Genomic DNA, 13,642 nt, shown 5'->3' with positions numbered 1-13,642 from the left:
TAGCTTTGCACTTCCTGGGGTTCCCACACCCTTCTGAAAATCTTGTACACCTGCCTCGCCAGTTCTACTTCTCAGCAAGCGCTTGGCTCTCTCACTGTGCTGTGTGCTGTGCCCTGAATTCTCTCCAGTCCTAATGCCCCCAAGTCTCTGCTCTGTTGGAAGTCCTCCCCTGCCACCCCTGCCTCCTGGTATCCTATCCATTCTTGAAGATCTAGTTCAAATGTCTCTTCCTCGAAGAAACCTTCTCTGATCTGTACAACAGGGATCAGTCTCTCCGTGGTAAGATCACTCGCAGAATTCATCACATTCAGTTGTGCTAATGAAACTGAGCAGGACCCTGTGGGGCTCCTGGGCGTGGAAGCCTTTCAGACAGTTGCTAATCAGGGAAGGGAGGGGATGCAGAGATGAGAGAGGAGCAGTAAAGAAACAATAGTGCCACCTTGGGGCAGGGTCCCAGCCCCCCCATAAGGGAAACACATAACAATATCTTTAAGCTCTTCTGCAGAACTAAAACCCCTGAACCAATGCAAGATGCTAACTACTTGATGAAGCATTCTTCAGAGATCAGGAGACCACCCGGGGCCAGATTAAAGGAATGCCGGGCCCTGCACACATCCTGCACCTTATCAGCAACCCCGCCCTTGAACAATCGCTATGAAACTCCTCACCAAATCCTCTCAGGTTGGGACACATAGTTTCTGGAGGGCACAAGTCCACTGTGTCTCCCTTTGCCTGGCAAAGCAATAAAGCTATTCTTTTCTACTTCACCCAGAACTCTGTCTCCGAGATTCGATTCAGCACCGGCGCACAGAGGCCGAGATTTCGGCATAGGGTTTCGGCTAATGCAAAACCTATTTAGTACAAGTGTATCTCCTTCTCCGAAACACAAGCTGAGACGGGGACTTGCCTCCCTTTTCCTCCCCTCCCCTCCCCTCCCCTGCTTTGCACACAGCCTGTGCAGGCCTCTACTTCCTGGATGTCAACACTTAACACAGACTCCTGCCACTGAGGTCTGAACTGTCTGCCTCCCACCCACCCCACCCTTCAGCAAGATTGTAAGCTTCAGGAAGGGTGGTTGTTCTGGAAGCATCTTGGGAGTCATTGTACCCAGTGTTCAAATCACGTGAAGAGCGCATGACCCACAGAAGGCATTTAATATATATTTGTCGCTGCTTTATCCCTCTGCACTTCCTTTCATAGTGTGATAAAATTAATAATTATTTTTTCATTTGGGTCAAACTGCATTAATTAATAAGCCTTCCCAATCTGTCAGGTGCTTTTGGAAATGAAATAATATTATCGTTGTCTAAGCCCAGCTCGGCTCCTCTAAAGCAGAGGCCAGGCACCATTATTAATGACTCGAATGCTTTGGAAGATTACCAGATTGTTTATATAGTCGAGAGTGAACTTCTGCGGGCACTTGGCCTCTCTTAAATCAGCAAAAGCCACAATGTTGGATCGAAAGGAAGGTACACAAATGAACACAGGGTACATTTCCAGTGTTGTAACTTTTCCTTTAACAAAAGGATCTCTGGAAGCAACCTGTAACCCTATGGGTATTCCTGTGACTTCTCAACAGGTAACACTAAGGAATTGTAGCAAACTGGAGACTATCATGTGCTAAACTAAGTACATTAGAAATACGTACGATTCATACCTGTGGTTTTCTAATTGTGTAATGTGTAATACAGCTGTGAGGATTTGGTACAAGAGTTGGCAAAATGTTTTCGTCTAAACACTGTTACATTAACTAACTGGCTGTTCTGCAGGGGAAAATGTAACTTAGGAAAACTTCAGCTGAATGGCGTGAATGTGCGGAGTTCCAACTCCTTGACCGCAGTGAAACCCTATTACCCAAGTTTAGAAGCTGTTTACATAAAATAACACTGAATCTTAGAACTTCTCAGATATGCAAACCCAAGATTAAATAACAACACGAATGACTCAAACCAGGGAAAAGGCTGTTACCCTTCTCCAAAATAGGTCTTTTCATGGAAATAAAATAGGTGATATATATTTTTTTCTGAGTTAAAATTTGGTTCATTTTCATTTAGGGTTGCTATTTGTTCACCATTCTCCCAGCTGCATAACATCTTTGGAATGTTCTTAGAAACCAAAGATCCAGACTCCTTCACTCTAGTGAAAAGAAAATACAAATGCAGAGTGGAGATTTTATGCCCAAGCCCGTATTTTGAATTCTGCAGGGGGCGTCCCACAGACTCTACTTCCAATTCTTTCATAATCACTTCTGACATTTTCCATGAGAAGAACAATGAAGTTGAAATGCGGTGAAAGCTGATTGTGTGAATTTATTTGGTTTTACTTACTTGGAATTAGGGCCATTTGGGGAAAATTTACTCTGCGCTGTCACTGAGGATGAGAAAACACCCTCCTCACCGGCCTGCACAGGCTTTTCTACTTTCATATCTATGTCTGGGTCCGTTTTTGCAAACCTTCCCCCTTTTCAACTTTGGAGCCATGATAACTATTTTGGCTCTGATCTTTAAATAATTCTGTGTCTATTAAAAATGCTCAAATACATCATAACTTGATAAATGTCTTCCTTATGATAGTTGCAGAATAGCAGTTAAGTGTGGGTTCTGGAGTCCAACTTCATAGATCTAAAACCTGAGCCCATTGTTTCCCGGCTAGTTGCTGAGCCTCTCCAAGCTTCCGGGCACCATCTGTAAAATGGAGACGACGGCTGAACCTCTGTCTCAGGGTTGTTATGAGAATAAATGAGATAATGTTTGTATATAGCTTAGCAGTGTCTGCTAGACAGTGAGTGCTCAGAAAATGGTAGCTGTTGTTTATATGTGGGTTACCATTACTGTGCGATCTTCTCATTTTTCAAATTCTATTGGGAATATCATCTTATTTGGCCCTTCATTAGAATCATAACTGGGTCATCCTAAGTTATCTCTGCCAGAGAGGTGCTTCAGGCCTCACCTTACCGAGCACTGATACTAATTCATTTCTTTTTAATTTATCAAGGGACTTCCATCAGCTACTAATTTAGCAGAGACCAGAGTCTCCCTATGTGTCCTTGAGCTGAGATGCAGAAGATCAAGTATGTAAGTGAGGAACAGATATGAACTGCTTAGCCTGCCAGCTGTTCACCCTCTTGTTTTTCAAAGCGGCTCTTAGCAGCAAGCAGGACACAAGAGGAAGGTTGTTTTAAGTTGGAACTTGATTTAATGTGTTCTGGACACAAAATTTTCACTTTCAGCCCCGTCAAGCCTGAAATACACGAACTACAGCCTGCAGTGTATTCAGTGCACTGTGAGTGGCCTAGACGTCAAAGGGAATCAGGCATCAGGGGAAATCCGATCCTGTTGAGAAGTGGCTCCTTCAGGCTGGCTTAAGACAGATGTGCTTGGGCTTCCCTGCTGGCACAGTGGTTAAGACTCCGCCTGCCAATGCATGGGAAATGGGTTTGAGCCCTGGTCCGGGAAGATCCCACATGCCACGGAGCAACTAAGCCCGTGCTCCACAACTACTGAGCCTGCGCTCTACAGCCTGCACGCCACAACTACTGAGCCCGTGCACCACAACTACTGAAGCCCGAGCACCTAGAGCCCATGCCCCACAACAAGAGAAGCCACCGCAATGAGAAGCCCGTGCGCAGCAACGAAGATCCAATGCAGCAAAAAATAAATATAAGTAAAATAAATTAAAAAAAAAAAAAAAGATGGGTGTGCTTGACTTGGTTCCTGACTTGGGAAGCAGGGACAGGGAAGTTAACAGTGGCCCCTCTGGAGCAGGGACAGAAAAGCCTTTCCAGATTCCTTTCTCTTAACGTCTGACTTTAGGCAGACTGAAGTGGCCGTAGCTGAGGCCACAGGTCCATTGGCTCCCCGCACAGAAGGGACAATTGCGGTGTTGGAACACGACACTCAGCTCTGTCAGTGCTCAGACCTGCAGGGTCCAGGGCCTGTCTGCTGAGAGTGGAAAGAAAAAGGCTACTTCCAGTTTATATGGGGTGGAAATTGTTGCTCTGCCTTGTTTTGCTCTGTTGCAACTTGTTGACTTTTATTCTAGTTAAGACTCATCAAGGGGTACAAATCTATAGAATCTGAAAGGATATTTATAACAGAAAGTAATCTAAGGATTATTTTTCTTTTTCTCCACTCTGTCTTTATTCAGAAAAAAATTTACACGTAATGTGCTTAAGTTGAAACAGATTTTTACAAATCATAATTCTGATACTAAATAGTTGTTTTACTTTGGTCCCTTAATATTTCTGGATGTCTGCTTCCTCAGATAAAAAAATGAGGGGCTTGGAATAGATGAGCTATAAAGACCCTGTCAGATTTTAAAACTTTATGGTTCTTCCAGAGGCTTAATTTATAAAAAAATATACACTCCTGTATCCCAGTCAATCCCAGACAATGGGCTGTTTTTCACAAACATTACTGATATAGCATCTATCTTCAGTTTCCTTTGAAATGGAGAACAATGTGACACATTTAAAAGCTAGCTCATGAGAATATTACCCTGCGTTTGTCAGTCCTTCTAGTTAATTCTCTTGATAAGGACCATATGATAGAAACCTTTCTTTGCTGCAAAACTAACAGCAGTCTAGACTATGTTTGATAATACGGTACATGCACGCTGTAATAGCTCTGAAAAATGATTTCATATTTGTTGCCAACTGAATTTGCTTGAGTTGAGAAAAAGAAGAAAATTCACTTTTATGTTCATCTGTCCTGAATGACTGAACAGTTAAAAAGACATATGGTTTCTCCAGATCGTTAGAAAGTATAGCTGTTAATTTCAACGTGGATTGCTCTTGTGTTGATGATCCAGAAATGATTGCTATTAAGATAATAAGAAATTTCTTTTTCAGTTTTAAGAAAATATTCTACTGTTCACATACATGCTTTCTTAGGATGAATTAAAGGATGTTTACTAAGAAAGACAGGAGAGTAACTGAAAAATGGAAAGCAGCATTATTTTAATAAATAACTCAGTTCATGGATGTAGGTGAATTTCATCTATCTAACAGCAATCTGGCTCATGTCTAACCATTGGTGATAGCTAAAAGAGACAGTAAAAATCTGTTTCCTTAGAGAGGAACAAGGCTGGGAGATATTGGGTAAGTGAGGTCAATGGCTCCTCGTCTTTATATTCACTTTTAGTAACAAAGCTCCTATTCCGGATTAGGGGCAAACACCAGAGTACATATTTTTAATGATGTGTTAACTTCTAAATGCATAAGTAAAAAAATACAACAAAGGGCTTCCCTGGTGGCGCAGTGGTTGAGAGTCCCCCTGCCGATGCAGGGGACGCGGGTTCGTGCCCTGGTCCGGAAAGATCCCACATGCCGCGGAGTGGCTGGGCCCGTGAGCCGTGGCCGCTGAGCCTGCGCGTCCGGAGCCTGTGCTCCGCCAACGGGAGGGGCCACAGCAGTGACAGGCCCGCGTACCGCAAAAAAAAAAAAAAAAACAAACCACAAAGTGATGGTACATTAGCCAGTAGACATTCTGCACACAGAGATACTTAAGGGATGCTTTTTAAAAACAAAAAACCAACCCATCTATACTGATAGTACTTCTCTTAATACTTTCCAATCTCTGATATCCTTTCTGGAAACATGGCACACGTGCACACACACACACACACCTCTTGAGCTGTTGATGGCGGGGAAGGAGGACACACCCTTCAGTGGCAGCAGTGGCAGTGCTGAGTGGGGCTGGGAACCCGAGTCACGGCAGGAGCACCGAAGGAGCACCGTGTGTACTGTTCCCTTATCTCCAAAGGCAGCTGCAGAACAGGGTACCCAGGAGAGGGGGAGGGCGACACAGGGTGTGAACTGGGGAGCATCCTCAGCCGCTGCTCAAGGATGACGCCTCTGTCTCCAGCTCACTTCTAACAGCAGTGATACGGAGAGAGTGTGAAAAGTGAGTGACGGGAGAAGAGGACAGTGAGACGGAGGGTGAGGGAGAGAAACTGAGGGAGGGGAGAACGTCTGTCCATGAAGCACGGACGTGGCCTCAGAGAAGGGCGACCAGGCATCCGGGGTTGCCTGTTGTCCTCATATAATTAGAAATAGTGTTCCTTCACTCTAAAAGTGTCAAATATGGATGACAAATTGTTACCCCAGATACATGCCCCAAATGCCGGTAACATAACTGATGACAGGTCACCAGTTCTGGGGCTCTAAAGGGTCAACCGACACAGCCAGGGAAGGAAAATTGCTGAGGGTTCGCTGATAAATCGGACAAAAAGGGAGAAAGTGTCACTGCATTCTTCCTGTATATTTCTATGATTTGATTGATAGGCTGCTGGCAGCTTAGCAGCTTGGCTGTGTGGAGGTGTTTTTGTATCAAATATTACAATCTTAAGGTTCAATAAGACTTTCCTCTCGTCAAATCCCTCCCACTGTCTCTGTCTGCCTTTTGCTGCTAAGACAGACCCAGCGGTGCTCATACCCTCGTGTTATCCCTTCCCCTCGAACGTAGGCTGGGATTTTGGGACTTGCTTCTAGCAGATAGAATGGGGCACGGGGGATGGGATGCCTCTTCCAGGCTAAGTTATAAAAAGACTCTGGATTCATCCTGATTCTCTCCCTCCCTCTCTCTCAAACTGGCAGCCATGTCCTGAGCTGCCCTGTGGAGAGACCCACGTGGAAAGGAACTGATGTCTCCGGCCACTGGCTTCCAGGGACGGAGGCTGCCCACGGCCACGTGAGTGAGCGTGGAAGCAGACCCTGCCCCAGCAGGGCCCCAAGATGACAGCAGCCCCAGGTGACACCTTGACTACAGACTCGTGAGGGACAGAGGCTGCCACCCAAGCCAAGCCCAGAGTCCTGACCCACAGAAACCGTGAGATGATGTTTTTTAAACGCGTATTTTGGAATAATTTATCATGCAGCAATTGATAACTTAGATGAACATCATTTTTGTTCCCTTTCAAGGTTCGTGGATTAGCTTCCCACCGACCACACCCGATTAAAGCCAATCCTGTAACTGGGCTATCACTGAACAAGGTTAATCAAATGTCTGCTGCTTAGGAGGGCAGGGAGTCAAAGAGTTTCTGAGGGAAACGGCCCCAGTGAGAGGGTGTATATGCAGGGGAGGTGTCATCCTGGAGAACGTGCCCAGGGCAGACCTGGCCTTGCTCCCGTCCAAAGTCTCTTACAGTTCGTATCGTCTATGGGAAGACTCCATCTAGACTCTTCGCGTGCAGCCACTTTCCCTTCTTATGAGCTGCTCTTCAGCGATGGGGTCCTCATACAGGTCCTTCACCCGAGACCCCGGCCCTTCTAGTCCATTTCATTTGGGGCGGAGGCCGAGGCCAGGCATGTGGAGCTCTCGCTCTTACTTTATTTGGAGAGTGATGTTTCCACTTCCTGCTGCTGACTAGCGAAACTTTCGGTTGACTCGTTCCACCTTTTACTTTGTAGGTTTGAAAGCACAGCTGAAGTCATGGATAAATGAGGCCCCCATTTCTCTCTGATAAGGGCTCTTATCCGGTTTCATTCACTCTTGAGAAGCAACAAAACCTGGTGGTTCAGAGCTTGGCTCTGGATCTCGACTTCCTGGTTTCTGGTTTTGCTCTCATGTTTACCAGCTGTGTGACCTTGGGCAATCTGCTTCACCTCTCTGTGTACCCGTGTACTCAACCAAACACTGGGTAATAATAACTGTTACTGAGCACTGATGACCATGTATTTCTTATTTATTTATTTTTTAAAAAGTTTATTTATTTTTGGCTGCATTGGGTCTTCATTCCTGCGTGTGGGCTTTCTCTAGTTGCGGCGAGCGGGGGCTACTCTTCGTTGCGGTGCGTGGGCTTCTCATTGCAGTGGCTTTTCTTGCTGTGGAGCATGGGCTCTAGGCACGTGGGCTTCAGTAGTTGCAGAGCGTGGGCTCAATAATTTTGGCTCGTGGGCTCTAGAGCGCAGGCTCAGTAGTTGTGGCGCACGGGCTTAGTTGCTCTGCGGCATATGGGATCTTCCTGGACCAGGGATGGAACCCGTGTCCCCTGAATTGGCAGGTGGATTCTTAACCACTGGGCCACCAGGGAAGTCCCATGTGTCTCTTATTTAAAAACACTAGAAATGGTTAGCTATTTTTTTGTTTTGTTGTTTTTTAGGAAAGAACTAGAAACTGAGTTTGACTTTTTATTTATTTATTAGGCTGTGCCAGGTCTTAGTTGCAGCATGTGGGATCTAGTTCCCTGATCAGGGACTGAACCCGGGCCCCCTGCGTTGGGAGCGCAGAGTCTTATCTACTGGACCACCAGGGAAGTCCCAAGAAATGGTTAGCTGTTTTACAATGCTGAAAATCAGGAATACATGAGAACAGTCTTGCAGCGCGAGCGTGAGGAAGTTAGCCTGTGCTTACAGGACTGCCTTTCAGAGAATGCTCTGTGAACCTTAGCTATTATTATCACAATATCATTTGGCTTTCAGAGAATGCTCTGTGAACCTTAGCTATTATTATCACAATATCATTTGGCACAAATATAAAGCAATCATTTAAAAATCAAAAAACTTTCTTGAGCTCTGACTACTTTCTCCAACTTAAATTTTTGGAAGTTGCCGTGCATTGTGAAATAACCCATGGACATAGAGTGGATTCTTAGAGAGTGGTTCATGACTCAGTTTCCTCAAAAGAAATAAGTCCTCCCTCTGCAAAGCCTTTGGAAGTCATTTGTATTCAAAGAGTGGGGATAAGTCCTGAATTCTTTCAAGAAAAGAGAAATTGCCTATTTAATGGGTGAAAAGAGAACACTACAGAATCGTTTATGGAACTTTTGAGGAACTGAAATATGTAAAATAAATGAGGCATTGTAGAAAAGTCAGTTCTGTTAGTCAAAGGAGAGTGTGATTTAAGTTTCACTATTTTTTTTTAATTAATTTATTTTTTATTTTTGGCTGTGTTGCGTCTTCATTGCTGAGTGTGGGTTTTCTCTAGTTGCGGCAAGCGGGGGCTACTCTTCGTTGTGGTGCACGAGCTTCTCATTGTCCTGGCCTCTCTTGTTGCAGAGCACAGGCTCTAGGAGCGCAGGCCTCAGTAGTTGTGGCACACGGGCTTACTTGCTCTGCAGCATGTGGGATCTTCCCGGGCCAGGGCTCAAACCCATGTCCCTTGCATTGGCAGGCAGATTCTTAACCACTGCACCACCAGGGAAGGCCCCTAAGTTTCACTATTTTTTATCGAGGAGATGAATCTGGACCCAGTGATGATGCACAGATATCCACAATAACCTCATGTTATACATGCTATTCATAGCAGTAGTTTTCAGTGGACTAAGGACATGTATGTATAGAATGCTTGGTTTATAAGGCCTGGAAATGGATTATCTGTTTTGATAATATATATATATTATATAATTATAATATATATTATGTATCTAATATATATAATATGATAATATATGATATATATGATATGATAATATTTTATGATAATATGATAATATATTATATATATATATTTTGGCCGTGCTGCGTACCTTGCAGGATCTCAGTTCCCTGACCAGGAATTGAACCTGGGCCACGGCAGTGAAAGCCTGGAATCCTAACCAGTAGGCCACCAGGGAACTCCTAAGTATATTATATTTAAAAAAAATGACAGCAGATCCTAGACCCTTGAAACTCAAAGTGTGGTCCTTGGACTGCCAGCACTGGCATCCCCTGGGAGCTTGTCAGAAATGCAGAATATCAGACCCCAGATCAGACCTACTAAATCTGAATCTGCTTTTTAACAAGATCCCCAAAGATCTGTATGCCCATTAAAGTTTTAGAAGCATTTCCTGAGACATATATCAGGTTAAAAGTCAAGTTCTTACATTGGCCTGGCATAGTGGTAAAAGCATGGAAACTGAAGCTAGCATGCCTAGCTTTAAATCCTGCTTCCACCACCTACAGTCTGAGTCAGACAACTTTCTTAACCTCTCAGAGACTCAGTTTTCTCATCTGTAAAATGGGAATGATAACAGCACTACCCTATTGGATTGTTAATTGAATTAACAATTGTAGAATGCTTAGACTGGCATATAGTGCTATAGAAGCGTTGTTTAAATACATTTTTCTAAACCTATGTCACAATCAAAAAGTTCTAGAACTTCTTTACACAGTAAATTTATGGACTGATTACCAAGGCCTACCAATTTCTCCACATTCTCGCCATTACAGTGGTCCCTCAGTATCTGCAGGGGATTTGTTCCAGGACCCCTTGCAGACACCAAAATCTGAGGATACTCAGGTCCCTTATATAAATATCCAGTCAGCCCTCCGTACCCTCGAGTTCTGCATCTGTGAGTCAACGGAGGGTTGACTTACTTCCTTACTCCCCCTTTTGGGCTTCCTCTGAGCCTCACACATATTTCTACTCTGTGCTTAGTGCTCTGAAATGTAGCTATCTGTTTATCGCTCTGCCCTCTACACTAACTAGGAGCCCTTGGGAACAAGGACGGTATCTTAGTCTTTTTGGTATCCACCCCACAGAGTCTGGCACAAGCATCAACAAATGTTTTTAAAGTGAATGAATAGATGTTTGGTCACTTTTTTGTCATCTTCCTCAAGGCCCAGATATTTGTTTTTCTCATGCATTTTTCTCTTCATATCATTTTTACACCATCAGTTGATACTTGTGGAGAACCCATTATATGTAGGTGTATATATTTCTTGGTTTACTAAATACATTTTTGCATTATTTATATTTGAAAGTGGTGCCTGGTAGTCCTAATGATGCAAAACCCAGCAGATTTCTATAACGTGATTTCTATAAGATGATTAGAGAAGGGAAGATTTTCTGCTCTCGGTTTGGCCCCTGTATCCTTCGCAAACAGCAGGATGTGACTTCATCCAGCCTTAGCCCCTTTGGACACATAGTATAGCCTGTATCACGCACCTAGTTATTTAGGCCTAATTAAGGTATACAATCCTATCTTTGAATACTTAAAATACTAGCAAACCAAATACAGCAATATATAACAAGGATTAGACACCATGAGAACTTGGGATTTATTCCAGGAGTGCAAGGTTGGTTTAACATCAGAAAATCAATTAATGAAATACACCATATTAATAGAATAAAAGACAAAAACGACGTGATCACCTCAACAGACACAGGAAACTATTTGACAAAATCTGCTGCTCCTTACCACGTTAGGAACAGGAGGGAAACTCCTTAACTGATAAATGTGCCAAAAACCGTCAACAAGCATCATACTAAATGATGAAAGACTGAACGCTTTACCCTTAAGTCTGGGACTAAGGCAAGGATGTGCGCTGTCACCACTTCTATTCAAGTGCACAGCGGAGGGTTGTGGAGATGGGGGAATGCAAGTGATGCTAACGGGCGTAAGGTTTCTTTTCGGCTGCGCCGTGCGGCATGCGGGATCTTAGTTCCCCGACCAGGGATCGAACGAACCCGTGCTCCCTGCAGTGGAAGCGCAGAGTCCTAACCACTGGACCGCCAGGGAAGTCCCTAAGGTTTCTTTCTGAGATGGTAAAAATGTTCTCAACTCAGATTACGGAGATGGCTGTACATCTCTGTAAATACAGTAAAAACCATTGAACTGTACACTTTCAACAGGTAAACTTTACGTTATGTATACTTGAATATAAGGGTTAAAAAGTCATTACAGGGGGCTTCCCTGGTGGCGCAGTGGTTGAGAGTCCGCCTGCCGATGCAGGGCACACGGGTTTGTGCCCCGGTCCGGGAAGATCCCACGTGCCGCGGAGCGGCTGGGCCCGTGAGCCATGGCCGCTGAGCCTGCGCGTCCGGAGCCAGTGCTCCGCAACGGGAGAGGCCCCAACAGTGAGAGACCCGCGTACCGCAAAAAAAAAAAAAAAAAAAAAAGTCATTACAATACATAATGACAAATGACAAATGTTGTAACAGCAGCTACCCTTTTCCTAAGCACTGAAGGTGTCCTGGGCAGTGCAGGCAACTATTTCAATACATTATCTCCATAATCACATAAGAAGTAAATGTTGCTATTACATCTTACTGCGTTTTACAGATAGGGAAGGTGAGGCTTAGAAAGTTTTAAGTCATCTGCCGAGGTTACACAGCTGGCAATCGGGGGAGCTGGAATTTGGTCCTAAATACTACCAGGCTACACTGTACAGTGAGATTAAAAGGGAAGAATCTTCCAAACTCTACTGTTATTGAACACATGCTCTGGTCATTAAATATTTATGCCATTACAATTCTGTGGACTTACACAGACCACTTCCCTTGGTATGAAGTGGGGGCCTGGACTCGCAAAAGGGGACTCATGTGAGTCATAAACCATTCCAGAAGTGGGCTCAGCTGAAACTCAAATTCACACATGGGGGATCACACACCCTTTCATTCACCCTACAGCAATGAGAACGAAATCCCACCCAAATTATCGGCAACACACGCATGCAGTGCAGTAGGATCTTTCTCTTCCTTCAGCTCCTGGGGAGACAGCACAGAGGTGGGTGGGCAGCATGGCCTTCTACCTCTTACAAGGCAGCCTAGCCCGTGGAGAGTGAGCATTCCAGAAGAAGGGATGGAGCGCTAGCAGGTGGAAGGGACCACGGAAGGAGGTTTTCCCTCATGTTACTAAAAAGACGGGACACTCGGTGAGCGCTAAAGCGCATGGTTCTTCTGTTCTCTTCTTCCACAGAGGCAAAGGGGAACTCTTTGACCCTCGTGTACTCTCTCTGGCTTCCTTTTTGTGACTTGTGTTGGCTTTCAGGGCTCTTGGGCATTTCTTTTAATGTGTTTAAAAATATTGAATTAGAAGGTGAAAATACATAGGACAGGGTGAGAAACCTGAGTGTGCTGGGCTCATCACCACCCACAATGATACATGGGAACATGGCTGCCGAGGGAGCTAGGACTTACTACTGGCCCCCAAGGGCCCTGAATCAGTTTCTTTTGAAAGTTCCTATTAGGGTACTATAATTACAAAAGTAAGACAACTTGTTTTTATAAATTTGATCCTCAATTTCACTTACCTGTTGCTTTCAGAGCCGTCTCCCCATTGTTTCACTCTGGGAAAAACCCAAGTTAACTTCAGGCACTTGAAAATAGCTATTTATGAGACATCTAAAAGAGAAAGCAGAATAAGCTCAGGACAACTTTTAAATAAACCTAATAAAAAATAGGTGCATGGAGGCTTGTATGTATCTTTTTTTAAAAATGAATTTATTTATTTTTGGCTGCGTTGAGTCTTCGTTGCAGTGTGCATGGGCTTCTCATTGCGGTGGCATCTCTTGTTGTGGAGCACGGGCTCTAGGCGCGTGGGCTTCAGTAGTTGTGGCACGCGGGCTCAGTAGCTGTGGCTTGCAGGCTCTAGAGCGCAGGCTCTGTAGTTGTGGCACACAGGTTTAGTTGCTCCGTGGAATGTGGGATCTTTCTGGACCAGGGCTTGAACCTGTGTCCCCTGCATTGGCAGGCGGATTCTTAACCACTGTGCCACAAGGGAAGTCCGTTGTACATATCTTTCATAAGAGGTAAGGAGTCACAGAAACAATGACATAAAAATTGTGATAAATAAATAAATCAGCCCAGGTACTGAGGACCTGCTCTGTGCCAGCCAGTTAGCTGATGCAGAACAGATTCACGGGGAAGCCAAAGAAGCTCAGGTCAGGGTCCCTTACTTTCATGGGGTCACTTGCAAGACCCTTGAAGGCGCTCTGGCGACT

The 13,642-nt window shown here is 44.5% G+C and overlaps 1 protein-coding gene and 1 long non-coding RNA gene across 4 annotated transcripts in view; both read left to right on the top strand.

The window, feature by feature from the left end:
* Positions 1-3,459, top strand: part of LOC116742515 — a 41,030-nt gene extending 37,571 nt beyond the window's left edge. The window contains exon 3 of the long non-coding RNA XR_004346481.1: positions 2,995-3,459. This is a non-coding gene — a long non-coding RNA (uncharacterized LOC116742515). The remainder of the gene's footprint in view (positions 1-2,994) is intronic.
* Positions 1-13,642, top strand: part of CA8 (carbonic anhydrase 8) — a 210,623-nt gene that overhangs the window by 93,222 nt on the left and 103,759 nt on the right. The window lies entirely within an intron of this gene.

The sequence above is a fragment of the Phocoena sinus genome, chromosome 17 (genome assembly GCF_008692025.1).
Source record: "Phocoena sinus isolate mPhoSin1 chromosome 17, mPhoSin1.pri, whole genome shotgun sequence".
NCBI lineage: Eukaryota > Metazoa > Chordata > Mammalia > Artiodactyla > Phocoenidae > Phocoena > Phocoena sinus.
Note: the sequence above shows the minus strand (reverse complement) of the source record. Positions and strands in the feature narration are given on the sequence as shown.